The sequence below is a fragment of the Tupaia chinensis genome, unplaced genomic scaffold (assembly GCF_000334495.1).
Source record: "Tupaia chinensis unplaced genomic scaffold, TupChi_1.0 Scaffold000320_1, whole genome shotgun sequence".
NCBI lineage: Eukaryota > Metazoa > Chordata > Mammalia > Scandentia > Tupaiidae > Tupaia > Tupaia belangeri.
The window spans coordinates 1531671-1545879 of NW_006159813.1; the positions used below are offsets into that span (position 1 = coordinate 1531671).

General features: G+C 40.8%; 1 protein-coding gene across 1 annotated transcript in view; it reads left to right on the forward strand.

Annotated features, from left to right (window-relative positions):
* The first annotated feature begins 1326 nt into the window (after nucleotides 1-1326).
* Nucleotides 1327-14209, forward strand: part of SPPL3 (signal peptide peptidase like 3) — a 119819-nt gene continuing 106936 nt past the window's right edge. The window contains exon 1 of the mRNA XM_027773083.1: nucleotides 1327-1348. The gene's annotated coding sequence lies outside the window, so the exon portion shown is untranslated. The remainder of the gene's footprint in view (nucleotides 1349-14209) is intronic.

Here is a 14209-nt window from a genome sequence, read left to right on the forward strand (position 1 = left end):
ACCTTCTTTGCTTGAATTCCTGTATTGGTCTTCCACTGGGTTTCCTCCTTTCTCCATGCAGTGGCCATCCTGAGTGACCTTCTGACAGCCTAAGTCAGGTCATAGCAGACATCTGCAATGGCTTTTGGCCACACTTAGAATGAAGTCCATATCCCTCAGTATGGTTCCTTATGTTCTCCTCTTTCGTGTATGTCTGAGGGATGACAGAACAAAGTTACACAACAGCGAGGTTCTCAGGGCCAGCAGATAACATGGTGGTTAAGGTGCTGGACTCTCATAGAACCGACCAGTTTGAACCCTGGACCCAGCGGCTTGAAAATCAAGCCAGGCATGTGTGTGTACGTGTTCAAAATTCCAGGAGGAGAAGAAAAGGAATTGTAGTGTGGGTGTTCCCCCATCCCCCGGGGGTTGATTTCTCAATTACCTCCCTCTCTCTCCAGAGCGTGCACACACTGTTTGACAAAACAACAACAAAAAAGAGTGAAGGTCTCTGTTTCGGTATTCTCTCCAGTGCCTGGTGTATAATTTGTACTGAACAAGTGAATGAGACTGCTTGCATCTATACAACCAGGGCTGTATTATAATGAAGGATAGTGTTGTGTTAATGGACATCAACATGTCACCTATTTGCGAAACCTGAGAATGAGGAATAATACAGAGCTCCTGAGCTAATGGGAGCCAGTTCTACTCTTGGATTCCATTGTGTGTCTTTGTAGCTGATGTGATCATGTCCTATTGTAGCTGCTGGGATTTTTTTGAAACTAGTTAAAAACACGTGTTTAGCATTATAGATTTAAGATGTGCTCATTATTTTAAAAACATGTTTTGCCTACATTTGAAGTGCTGTGATAATGTTTGGGTGATGGCATGATTTAAACTAAAATTAGCCGAAGCTAACACCATGAATTTGTATTTATTTTCCTTAATGTTTATTATAAAACTCTTGGTGGGGTGGGGACTAGAGTTTGTAACCATATCAGCTTGGACATGCATGCACATGTGCCCAGCATGAGTTTTAAGTCGCCAGTATTCAAGTAGTACCGTGAATTTAAATATCTGATGTTAATGCATTTGTCAAAATAGATTTCTGTGTGATCATTTATTTTAGAAATAGTACCATTGAATTGTGAGGTGTTACATAGTTCAGTATCATTGTATTTTATTTTGACATTAATAACTTTAACATGTTATTTTGTTTTCATCTTTCTTACCTGTTTCATCAGACCATCTCATAAAAAATCAAGGAATGTCCTCAGAAGAAAGTGTCTAACCAAGTGCTGTTTTAGCTGGCTGTTTTCAGGATCTGAAACATTATCTGATCGCTGTCCCTGACGATGAAGCCATAAGTGTAACTTGATTTCTAAAATTCTGTAATCTGCTTTTGATATTTCTAGAGTTTAATGGTTCCTTCTTAGGAGTTAAAATGCTGGTTTTATGTGATTTGTGTATAAATTAAGAAACATTTGCAACTTTGAGTGTCCGTTGCAGTCATCACTTAAAAGGTTAGCAGTAAAGTGCTCCTCTTCTGGAATTTTAACCTCTTAAATGTCCAGAGGAGCTCCAGGTAACCAAATTTAATTTTACAGGAAAAACCTAGTTAGTCGCCATGATCCTTCCAATGAATTTTTACCTCTCAGATTTTACTAATAGGTCTCACCAGAGCAACAACTTAACTGGAACAGTCCTGTGCAGCTGCTGAGACAAGTCTAGATTGAGCCCCTATTAAAAAGTTGATTGTAGGGACCAGCAGTTAGCGTAATGGCTATGTCGCTGGACTCCCATGTAGTCGACCGTGGTTCGAGTCCCGGACCCTGTGGCTTAAACTCACGCCAGGCACGTGTGCGTGCATGCCCAAGATCCTGAGAGAATGGAGGAGAAGGGATTGTGGCGTGACCATCCCCCCCTGGGGGGTGATTTCTCGCTTTCTATCTCTGTCTCTGTCTGTCTGGCGAGCGCACGCGCCCTATAGCAAAAACCTCTCCAAAAAAGAAAGAAAAAAAAAGTTGATTGTAGGTTTGTTTATTGATTAGACTAATGAATATGCATTAGCTGATAGAGACCTTATAGAAAATCCCATTTCTTGATTTGTATGGTCTGCCCTAACCTGGAAGAAAACTTGTTATCTCTGTTTTAGAGTTCTAGTATGATAGTGAAGAACCACCAAAAGATAAAACAAAACAAAAACAAAAGTGCTCCAAAGTCAAGGCTTGCCCTAGTTGTTTTTATATGTTTGAGGATTATATTGAATATAGATGATCACTGAAAAGTATTCATTTGATTTCTGTCATATGCCACTCTCTTCAGTTTGTTTTTCCTTTTTCTTTTTTTTTTTAAGAGGTTTCTGCCTTAAGGCAGGTACACTGCCAGAAAGACACAGAGAAAGAGCTAGTGAGAGGGGAAAGCGAGAAATCACCCCCCCGGGAGGGATGGCCACGTCACAAGCCCTTCTCCATTCTCTGGGATCTTGGGCATGCATGCGCACACACGAGCCCAGCGTGATTTTCAAGCACTTTCCTGGTGTCTTTAAATCAGGATATTTTTAATTAGGGAGTGATTTTATCTGTGGCCAGCTGTGACCTAGCTGTGTCTTCCTCCGAGTGTATCTAGTAAGGAGTAACACCTATTTTACTCCACAGGGTTGTTGTGAGGGTTTGATGCAAAAATGAAAATACTGTTTTGTAAATTGCTAAGTGCTGTATAAAGGCAAGTAATTTGTTCTTTACATTATTCGTTATCTCTAGATAGAGGTCCTCACTATAGAAATGATTTTCTTATTTCATAATTTATCCACTTAAAGAGATTCCATTCTATTGGGGATGTCTGTCAGTGTCAGATAAAAATAAATAATAGTTTGCAAATTATCATTGATTTCTATTACTGCCTTCAAAATGTGTCATAAGATCATCACTATTTTTAATCACAAATTTCATAGTCCGTCGCTACATTTATAAAAAGGGAAGAAAAGGAAAATCATGAATTTAATAGAGCTATGTGTTTTCATAAGATGGTTTTATTGTTTTGATCTTTTGAAGATAGTTTCCCTCATGATCTATTTCAGTAAAAAGGAGCAGTGGAATATATGATTCCCTAGTTTTCTCTGGAATGCAAGGGAAAGTTTTCTACCCTTATAAAATGCCTGATGAGGAGGGGCCTCTAGCAGTGTCTTATCTGTTTCCTTGCTCCACACCAAGTCTGACAGGCACGTCCATTTCCCCTCTTGTCAGGACTTCAGACTTGCCCTTCACTCTTGCCCTAAATAGGATCTGAGTAGCAAAGTAGTGGTCATTGTTTCTTCCACCTGCTTATACACACAGACCTATTGGCACGTACCTGCCTGGCTTTGTTTTGTTTTCTTATTTTTGCCCCCTTTTGTCTAGCTTGATCTTCAAACTTGACTAAATTTTCAAGCCTTGCCTGACAGCCTACACTTTTTTTTTTTTTTTAAGGTTTTTGCTATAAGGGCGCATGTAGACAGAGAGAAAGACAGAGAGAGACAGAAAGGGAAAAAATCAGCCCCCCACCCCAGGGGGGATGGCCACACCGCATTCCCTTCTTCATTCTCCTCTCGTGATCTTGGGCACGCATGCACATGCACTAGGCGTGAGTTTAAGCCACCGGGTCCGGGACTCGAACCGTGGTCAACTACATGGGAGTCCAACGACATAGCCATTACACCAACTGCTGGTCCTGACAGCCTAAACTTTTAAACATTTGTATGCTCTGACTTTATGAACATCTAGAAACTTACACTCATTTCTCAAAGTTACTACTGTTAGGGGCTGGCAGGTGGCATGGTGGTTAAGGCGCCGGACTCCCACATGGCCGACCACGGTTTCAGTCCTAGACCTGGTGGCTTGCTTTCTCACTTTCCCTTTCTCTCTCTGTCTCTGGTCAAAATAAATAATAAGTAAATAAATCTCTTTATTTAAAGTAAAAATTGCAAAGAGCAACTTCTCTTTGTCATTCAGTAGTGCAAACATTTCTAGAAATATGTTTGGGACTATAGGTAGGCTGGCTAGAACTAGTTGAAGATTTGAGATAAGGTCAGTTAACCAAGAGAGTGTAGAGAGGAAAGAACAGAGAACCAGCCATTCAGACTTGGGAAACTCACCACTGAGAAATGGGAGGAAGAAGAGGAGTCAGGAGCTCCATCACAGGTAGGATGATTAGGAGTGGGCAAAGGTGATGAAAGACACAAGAGAATTTTTAGGGGCAGAGGAGTGTAAAAAGTTACAGGGTTCAGAGAACATAAAGAAAAAACAGGCTATTGAATTTGTAAAGGAAGTCATTATTGAAAGTGAACAAATAAAGATCAGAGTAGCCAGGGTGAAAGCCAAATTAGGGGTGGGTGGTTAAGAAATAAAGGCATCCTTTGGTACTGGCCATCTGTTTGGAAAGATAAGATGTGAAAGACTTAAGGAAAGAGGGTGGTTGTATAGATTGCAGGGTCATAAAGCTCTTCTTTTTGAATGAGAGAAATGTGTGTTTGTAGGCAGGGAGAAGAAGAAACGTGGAAAGAGAAGAGGTTTTTTTTTTTTTTTTTTTACTCTAGTTTAAGTTGGGAGATTTTTTATCTTTTTTATTATTATGGATTTCAGTTAGGAGTTGTGAAGATAACTTAATGGGGAGTGCTTGGCATATACATTTAATCTGTCTTATATCGTCACTAGTTTGGGTTGTGTTGTATTTGGATGGTCTTTTCCTGCACGGCTTCAGAGCAATCCGGCCTTCTAACTCTCCTTCCATGAGTTTCCTTAAAGCACTCATTACTTCAGCCATGCTAGATTAGTACGGTTCCCTTCTTTATTTAAGGTGACTCTTCTACCTGGTTAGTCCTTCTCCCAAGTTTCTAGATAATGTAAGTCCTCTGTATCCTTCAGGTCCAGCTGAAATGCCCCCTCCCCCCCAAGGACTTTGCCAAGGAGACATATTCTTCTGATGCCTATGAGTAACCCTTCTGATTTTCCAATCCTGTTTGAATGTTATTAATGTGGCTGTCTTCCTACTTGGATAGTGAACTCTGTAAGGTAGGGTCAAAGTCATTAATTCCATGGTACACGTGCCTACATGTAGTAGGTGTTCAGACTTTCTTTTCTGTGTTTTAAAGAATGAATGTTTCTAGAGGTGAAATTTGATAGATGTTGGATTTTAGCATAGAATATCTCCTAAAAAATATAATGACAGGGCACAAGGGAGAGGAGAGGGCTGGCCTGCAGTATAACAGTTAAATATTGTGCACAGGGAACCAGGTCTCACATGGCTGACTGCTTTTTGGAACTCAGCCTTGGCAGCTTGAAAAACTTTCTGGGCATATGTGCATGTATACCCCAAATCCAAATAGAATGGAGAAATATAGGAAAAAGGATTGTAGCATGACCACACACTCCTTCTACTCTTGGCAAGTGTGCATACTCTCTGGTACATGAACATGCACACACACACACACACACACACACACATTAAAAGAGGAGAGAATACTTACCTAACACCTCCCTGCACTTCAAAGAAAATACAAAAGTAAAATAATTACAGTCAGGTTGGTTCACATATTGTGGACAGATTTGCCTTTTCTAATGGCATTTCGAGAAAGGTGGTTCAACCCCAATACAGAACACCTAAGGGGAGACATTTGCAAAGGACCGTGTCACACACACTTCCCTTATCTGAGGAATAGAATAGGTATCTGTCTAGTCCTTTAGTATAATCATCCTTTTTTTACTCTAGTCCTTTTGTTTTTAGAATATTCAAAAAATTATTTTTAAAATCTTATCAGAGAAAGAGAGAGTGAAGTGAGAAGGCAAGCCACCAGGGCTGGGACTAGAACCATGGTTGGCCATGTCTAGTCCAGCGCCCCCATGCCACTTACTGGCCCGATCTGCAGTCTTCTTAAACTTGATCACAGACTGACGTGTTACCAATTTATCCCTACTTTCTCAAACAGGCACTTGTTAAACATGTGTCTGCTGTTACTTTTCAAAAGTAGATGGGCATGGTGGCAAAAGTAGAGAAGCTCTGCTTTTTTGGGAATTAGTAAGACAGTTTTAGGGAATGCTCAAATGAAAATATTTGTAAAAATCTTCCTTTGAGATATGAAGAACTGTAAGCTATATGGACACTAACTTCTCAGCAGTTTATCATTTCTCTCTCTCCTTTTTTGTCACACTTCAGAAATTCACATTCTTCATATTTAAGCTTTTGTTAAAAAGCTAAAAAAATTTTCTTAAATACTTATTTTACCATGATCTTTCCCTGTTTTTAAAAGTCTGTTTTCTGCTTTAACTCAGTCTCTTGTTTAATAATTATTATTCAGAAAGAGCAATTTTTAAAAATCTCTTGGCCTGATGTGTGCATATTTTAAGTTTAATAGATATAGCAGTGCCTCAGTCTTAAATCAGGATTAAGTAGTGCTGTCATCTGGAATAGGTATAAACCAGAGATTTGGAGGGTTTAGGAGTGTTTTGTTTTTTTTTTTAGGTTTGTTGTTGCTCAACCATTGCATGTTGTGCAGTGGTAAAAGCTGACAGGTCTAAGCATGATGTAGTATGTTGGTATTTGTGGATAACAAAGGCTGTAAAGCCAAAGCTAAATATTAACTGCCCAACTTAGAAAAAAGGGAATAACAAAGAGAAGTACTAGGAGGAGACACCAGTGAATAGCAGATGTGTTCAGACAGTGGAAGCAAGAGGGGAGGTTAGAGATCTATGCATCAGTAAGCTTCAGCTAGTAAGACCAAATGGAAAATGGATCAAACTACTAGAAAACAGATTACTCAAACAGAGTTGTCATGTAGCAAAGGTAGAAGTGGCCCTGGACATCTCTGAAAGTCAGCTTCCTGTTTGGTTTAAATTTACCAAGTTGATAATGAGTGACCATTTAGTGATAGGGCAGCCTTAGCTGGTCTTGTTAGCTATTGGGAGCATTTTTTTTTAAGAGATTTTTTTTTTTCAATAGGGCACATGTGTTTTCTAGAAACAGAGAGAGACAGAGAAAGTGAGAAATCACCCCCCAGGGGGGTGGTCACGCTGCAATCCCTTCTCCATTCTCCTTTCGAGATTTTGGGTATGCATGGACATGCACCTGGAGTGAATTTCAAGCTGCGAGGTCGGGGACTTGAACTGCAATCAGCAATGTGGGAGTCCAGCAGTGTGCCACTGTGCCATCTACTGGTCCCAGCTGTTGAGAGCATCTTATTTGGGCTTCAGAACTAAAGACCTCAGAGACAGTCTTGATTCTCATCAAGTCAGTCCTGTTGATTCTTTCTGTGTGTAATATTTTTATTTATTTCAAAAATTTGCCTTCTCGGGACCAGCAGTTAGCATAATGGCTATGTCGCTGGACTCCCACGTGGTCGACCGCGGTTCACATCCTGGAACTGGTGGCTTAAACTCACGCCGGGCACGTGTGCCTGCGTGCCCAAGATCCCAAGAGGAGAATGGAGGAGAAGGGATTGCGGCATGGCCATCCCCCCCTGGTGGGTGATTTCTCGCTTTCTGTCTCTCTGTTTCTGTGTGTCCTGGCAAGTGCACGTACCCTATAGCAAAAACCTCTCCAAAAAAAAAAAGATTAAAAAAAAATTTGCCTTCTCTTCATTCTCTTCATTTCCCTAAATTGTTCTTCCAGGATACCCGTTGTCTGTGTTCCTCTAGTGTACTGAACTTGCCTCTTTTCCTTTTTAAAAAGTTTTTAAAATTTCGTCTAGAGAGAGATAGTAAGATAGTGTCCCCAGTGGGGTCTCAACACCAGTTCACCACCTGCCTTCAGCCAGCCCTGTGTGCCCAGTGGATTCAGGGAGGTTTTCAAACACAGACCTACAGCCTTCCCATGTGGGTCAGCATTGCAGAAGGTGGCATTTTACCTCTCCACCGGCACCATACCTCTTTCAGTTTATCTTAACTTGTTTATCTCCTTGTAAAGTTTTGAAGACATGGATTATATTGTGTTAATGTGTTTATCCTCAGTGGTCTGGCACATAGTTCACTAAAATGAGTGTTACTCTGTATGTGAATTTTAAAAATAGCTCCCCAGAAGTAAAATTATATTTAGTAAGGTATCTTTAATTGCTACCAACCTTCAGTTTAAGAGTTTAAAGGGACAAGTATCAAATATCATTTGAGGTATGCAGGTCACTAGTTTATGCTGAGTAAATAAAATTATTCAAGATGTTAGGCTGAACCGACCTTGATAATCACTGTTTAATTTATGGGACTTCTTTAAAATGCAGTGGGAGAAATGGTTAGTTTATCATTTAGCTATTGCCACAATAGCACTACATAACAAATTATTGTATCCACAAGTTCAGTGGCTTAAAATAATCAAATGTTTCGCGGGTCTGCAGGTTGTCCTGTGCATCCTGCTTCTTCTGGTCTGTACGTTGGTTGGTGGATCTGCTTCCTGGGTGTCCATTTTGGGGCCCAGGCTGAATGGGCAGTAGCCACCCAGGGGACACTCTTCTCATGGAAGTGGTAGGGGCGTAAGGTAAGAGGGCAAGTGGAAACTGTGACTTTGAGTTCAGGCATAGAATTGGCATGCTGCCATTTCCGCTTCATTCTTTCAGTCGAAGCAATTCATATGGTCAAAACAAAAGACAAGAAGTCACAAAAATAAGTCTTACCCCTTTACTGAAGGAATTGCAGAATCACATGGCTAGGGAGTAGATCCTGGGAGGAGCAAGGAATTATGGCCAGTAACACCGTCTACCACAGTTGGAGTTCCTGCCGTGGTGGGAGTCTAGCGCCTTAAGTACCGCTCCCTGCCGGCCCCACTTAGAGATCTCTAGTTCTGTCTTATTTATTTTTCAGGCCAGAGGGTATGTGTTTTTGTGCATAAGAAAGAGGGAGAGACCACACACACACACCCCCCCCTTGGTTGTGGCCATAATCCTTTTTCCTACAGTTTGTCATCCTCTCAGAATCCTGGGCATGCGTAGACATCTCTCGCGTGTTTTTCAACTGCCGTTCAGGGACTCCAACCCCAGTTGGCACTTCCTCTGCGTAGTGGTTAACCACTGTGCTACGGGGCCAGCCCAGAGGTCCCTTTCTATAGCATTCTGTTTTTCATTCTAATGTTTATAGTTCTTAAATATTTTTGATATAATTCATATACCGTACAGTTCAATTACAGTGTACAATTCAGTGATCATTGTACAGTCACAGAGTTGTGCAGCCATCGGCATGATCAGTTTTAGAGCCTTTTCTTCATCCCCAAAGAAACTCCATACGTATTAGCAATTACTTCCTATTTCCCCTTCTCCCCCACCCCCCCACACAGCTGCTCATCTCCTTTTGGTCTCTGTAGATTTGCATATCTTGTATCAATGGAATCACACACAATCATTCGTATCTGGCCTCTGTCACATAGCGTAATGTTTTTAAGGTTCATCCACATTGTCCATATCATTGCTTCATTCCTTTTCATTGCCAAGTCATTTTCTAGTGCATGTCTATACCACACTCAGCTTACCCATTTATCAGTTGATAGACGCTTGGGTTGTTTTCTACCTAAAAAAATTTTTTTTTCTTGGGCTAGCAGGTAGCATGGAAGCTAAGATACTGAATCTCAAAGGGCCAACTGCATAGTTTGGGTGTCTGACACAGCAGCCTGAAAATCACCCAGGTCTGCGTGCATGCGTGCATGCATGCTCAAAACCCCGAGAGGAGACTGGAGGAGAAGGGATTGCGGTGTGGCTTCCCCTGAGCCATCCCCTCAGGGAGTAATTTCTCACTTTCCCTTTCTCTCTCTGTCAATCATATGTGCCCTATAGCAAAACAAAAACAAAAACAAACAAACAAAAACCTAAAAATACATCTTTTTTTTCCTTTTTTCTGAGAGTCCATGAGCTCATGAGAAAGAGACAGAGGGAGGGAGAGGGAGAAAACACTCTCCACAGAGCAGTCCCTTCTCCTCCATCCCTCCATTCTGTTGGGATTTGGGTACACCTGTACATGTGTCTGGTATGTTCTTCAAGCCACTGGGTCCAGGATTTGAACTACACAGTTGGCCCATGAGGGGTTCAGCTCTTGCAACCACATGGGGCCAGCCCTGTTTCCGCTTTTTTGGCTATTACGAGTAAGCTGCTGTGAACATTTGTGTGTGTTTTAATGCAGATATACATTTTCATTTCTCTTGGGTGAATTCTTCAGTGAAATTACTGGCCTATAAGATTTCTCTGTTTTTAACATTTTTGGGAATTGCCAAATTGTTTTCCCCAAACAATTACCATTTTACTTTCTTACCAGCAAGATGTGATAGTTTGTTTCTCTATATCTTCACCACTACTTGTCATTGCCAGTTTTTAAAATTATAACCATCCTAGTGGGCATGAAGTAGGAACTCATCATGTTTTTATTTGTGTGATGTTTATATTTAGTTGAGGATTTATTAGGGGCAGTGATTTCATTTTAAAACATGTATTGATGAAAGAGCATGTATGAGTGCATGTTGTGGGGAGGAAGGAGCACCCTCCACTGAGTCTGGACACAGGGCCATCCCCTTCCTCCAGTCCTCCAGTCCGTCAGATCTTGGCCACTTGAGCATGTGCCCAGCGTTTTTTCAGGCTGAACAGGCCAGGGATTTGAACCTCAGTTGCCATGTGGGATCTAATTTCTTTAGCATAGCACATCACCTCTGTGCTATGGAGCTGCCTTCTCCCTCTCTCTCTCTCTTTTTTTCCTCTTTAAATGAGAGTGTGTGTGTGTTAGAGGGAAAGAGAGATAGAGTAAGAGATGAGAGTTACTTCTGACAGTCTCACTACATCTTCATCTTCCTGCCCCAGACTCCCAGTTAGCTAGCCACAGGCCATCGTGCCTGGCCTGTTTAGGTTGGGCCAGGGATCGAACCTGGGCCTCCTGTGTGTAGCAGTGTCCTTCTGCATGGTGCCATCATGGCTGGACCATGAAAGTATAGTGGTTTAAAATGTTATCTCTGTTTTTGAAAGTGAAGTGTTTCTAAAGTTGAACCTCAGTTTTAGTTACTTAACAGTTTTGCACTAAGAAAAAAATGTCATAGCTCTTTTGGCTTTTTTTTTTTCTTCAGGTAACTTTTTTTTTTTTTAACATGGCTAGAAATCATTTAGGAAGAAATTAGTCTCAGATAACTGTTAAAGTAGTTCCTTCCCTGTGAGTAAGGGGTTGACTAAATTACTTTGGCAACTTGCTACATCATCATCCAGTCCAATATCCTGGACTGTGAATAGTTTAATGACTAAAAGGTTGTGAGTGTATTGAGGGGTCGAGTTATGGCCTTCACATCTCTTCTTTGCCAGGAAGATAATCACCAGAGGAATTAATTGTAAAATATGACCTTTCCTAGGACAGCACTAATAGAAGTATAATGTGAGGTTCATATATAAAGTTTTCTAGCAGCCACATTAAAAAATGAGAAGAGGGCCAGCTCTCAGCATGGTAGTTAAGGCGACTGGATCCCATGGCCAATGGTCCTTTTCCTGTCCTAGACGCAGAGGCTTAAAAATGCACCAGGTGCTCATGCATGTGTGCCCAAAATCCCAAAAGAAAGGAAAAATGGAGGAGAAGGATTGCGGTGTGGCCATCACCCCCCACCACCACCCCTGCAGTGGTTTTATAACTTTCCTTCTCTTGCTCCTCTCATGCCCACTTGGGGTGAGGGGGTGAAAAGGAACAGGTGATGTTAACTTCAGTAATAGTTTACTTAACTCAGTATATTAAAAAGTCTTCATTGTATTATTAGTTGTATGTAATCAATAGAAAAACTATGACGACACTTTACTTTTCTTTTTTATTATTTTTTTTATTAAGTGCAGTCTTTTCAGTTCAGACTAGCCACGTTTTAGTGCTCAGTAGCTACCTGGAGCTAGCAGCAGCCATACCAAACAATGCCGTTCCAGAGGCTATAAATGCTTATGAGCAAGATTCTGCTTATATGTTTGATTCTGTGTATTTTTAGGAAAAACAGGTGAGTGCTTGAGCGGCTTGTGTTTCTGGTTCTTTAATTTTATATTGTTACTGCTTTCTTTTTTAAACATGGAGGAGGGTCTTTAGAGGGTTACAGAGAAGCAAGCTCTTTATAGCTCACATTTTTGGTTGTGAGCAGAGATTAGTAGGAAGAAGAAAGTTGTCTACCTCGTCATTAGGGATACACCTCCAGGTCCAGGACTCAAACCGTGGTTGGCCATGTGGGAGTGTCCAATGCCTTAACCACCACACCAGCTGCTGGTCCCCCAGTTTGAGACTCTTTTGAAAAGGACTGCTGTGAACATTCTTGTACATATTCCTGGCGTTTGTGTTTAAGAGTTTTCCTAGGGCTTATATACATTTGGGTAGATAGAATCGGTCAGTCTTTTTTATGGTGAGTATTTTGGTGCCTACAGCATTCTTCTCTAACCTGAAGTCTTAAAAAGTAGTCACCTATGTTTTTCTCTAAAGAGGAGTAAGTTAGGGTTAGGGCTAATGCTTTACTTTTCACATACAAGTTTCAAATCCATCTAGCAGCAAGTTTTATGTGCCTGTGGGTGAGTTAGGAATGCAGTTGTCCCAGCACCGTTCACTGAATTGTGTCTCCTTTCCTCTGTAATGGCTTGTGTTACCTCTGAAACTGTTTGTGGTATATGTGTGTGCATCTATGAAAGTACAGACAGCCCTAAGTTACTATGGTCTGATTACAATTTTTTTATTTTATGATGGTGTGAAAAGAATACACATTCAGTAGAATTGTACTTTAAGTACAAAAATCATTCACTTTTTCACTTTCAGTATAGCGTTCAATAAATGATGTGGGATATTCAACACTATGATATAAAATAGACCTTGTGTTGGATGATTTTGCCAAACCGTAGGCTAACATAAGTGTTCTGAGCATGTTTAAGGTAGGCTAGAATCAGCCGTGATGTTCAGTAGTTAGGCGTAAGAAGTATTAATACATTTTCTACTTAAGGGGGTTTCAATTTCCAGTGGGATTTATCAGGACATAATTCCATTGTAAATCGAGGGGCATCTGTAATGTTAAAATGGTAAATAGTACTTGATTTCATGCTTTCATTTTTCTACTTAAATATATCTTAAACATCTTTTCATACCTTTTAATTCATTAGAGATTAGCTCTTAGTGGGTACTTAGTAGACTAATACATTTAATCCTTTTTTAAAATATCATGCTCATTTCTAATCCTCTAATCTGTTTCTCCAAGAAAACTCGTACCCCGTTTTCTGTCTTTCCAGAAATGTATGCATAAAATCACACGTGTATGTATGATCCTGTGTAAACTCCCCCTTTTCATTGTGGTAAAATATGCATAACATAAAAATTACCATACTAACCATTTTTAAGTGTACAGTTTGGTTGGCATTGTGTACTTTTACATTGCTATCCAACCATCACTACCATCATTTCCAGAATTTTTTTATTTTCCCAAACTGAAACTCTACACATGTTAAAGTCTTTTTCTTTCTTTAGAGTTTTTTGCTATAGGGTACATGTGCTCACGAGACAGAGGCAGAGAGCAAGAAATCACCCCCTGGGGGGATGGCCACGCTGCAGTCCCTTCTCTTCAAGTCTCCTCTTGGGATCTTGGGCATGCAAGCACATATGCCCAGTGTGAGTTTTAAACCACCGAGTCCAGGACTCGAACTGTTGACTATGTGGGAGTCCAGCAATATAACCATTATGCCATCTGCTGATCCCCTACATATTAAAGTCTTCATTCCCAGGCTCCTCTCCCACAGACCCTGGCAACTTCTTCTGAATTTGATTATTTTAGATACCTAATATATATAGACTCTAACAATGCTTGTCCTTTTTGACTGATTTATTTCATTTAGCATAATGGCATCGTGGTTCATCCATGTTGTTGTGTGTGTCAGAATTTCCTTCCTTTTTTTAAAAAAATTTTTTTTGAGAGGTTTTTTGCTATAGGGCGCATGTGCTCGCCAGACAGACAGAGAGAGACATAGAGACAGAAAGCGAGAAATCACCCCCCAGGGGGGACGGTAATGCCGCACGCAATCCCTTCTCCTCCACTCTCCTCTCGGGATCTTGGGCACGCACGCACACGTGCCTGACGTGAGTTTTAAGCCACCGGGTCCAGTACACAAACCGCGGTCAACTAAGTGGGAGTCCAGCGACATAGCCATTACACTAACTGCTGGTTCCTGAGAATTTCCTTCCTTTTTAAGGCTGAGCAATGCTCAGATATACCACATTTTGTGTATCTATTCGTCTGTTGATGGACTTTTTAGCTA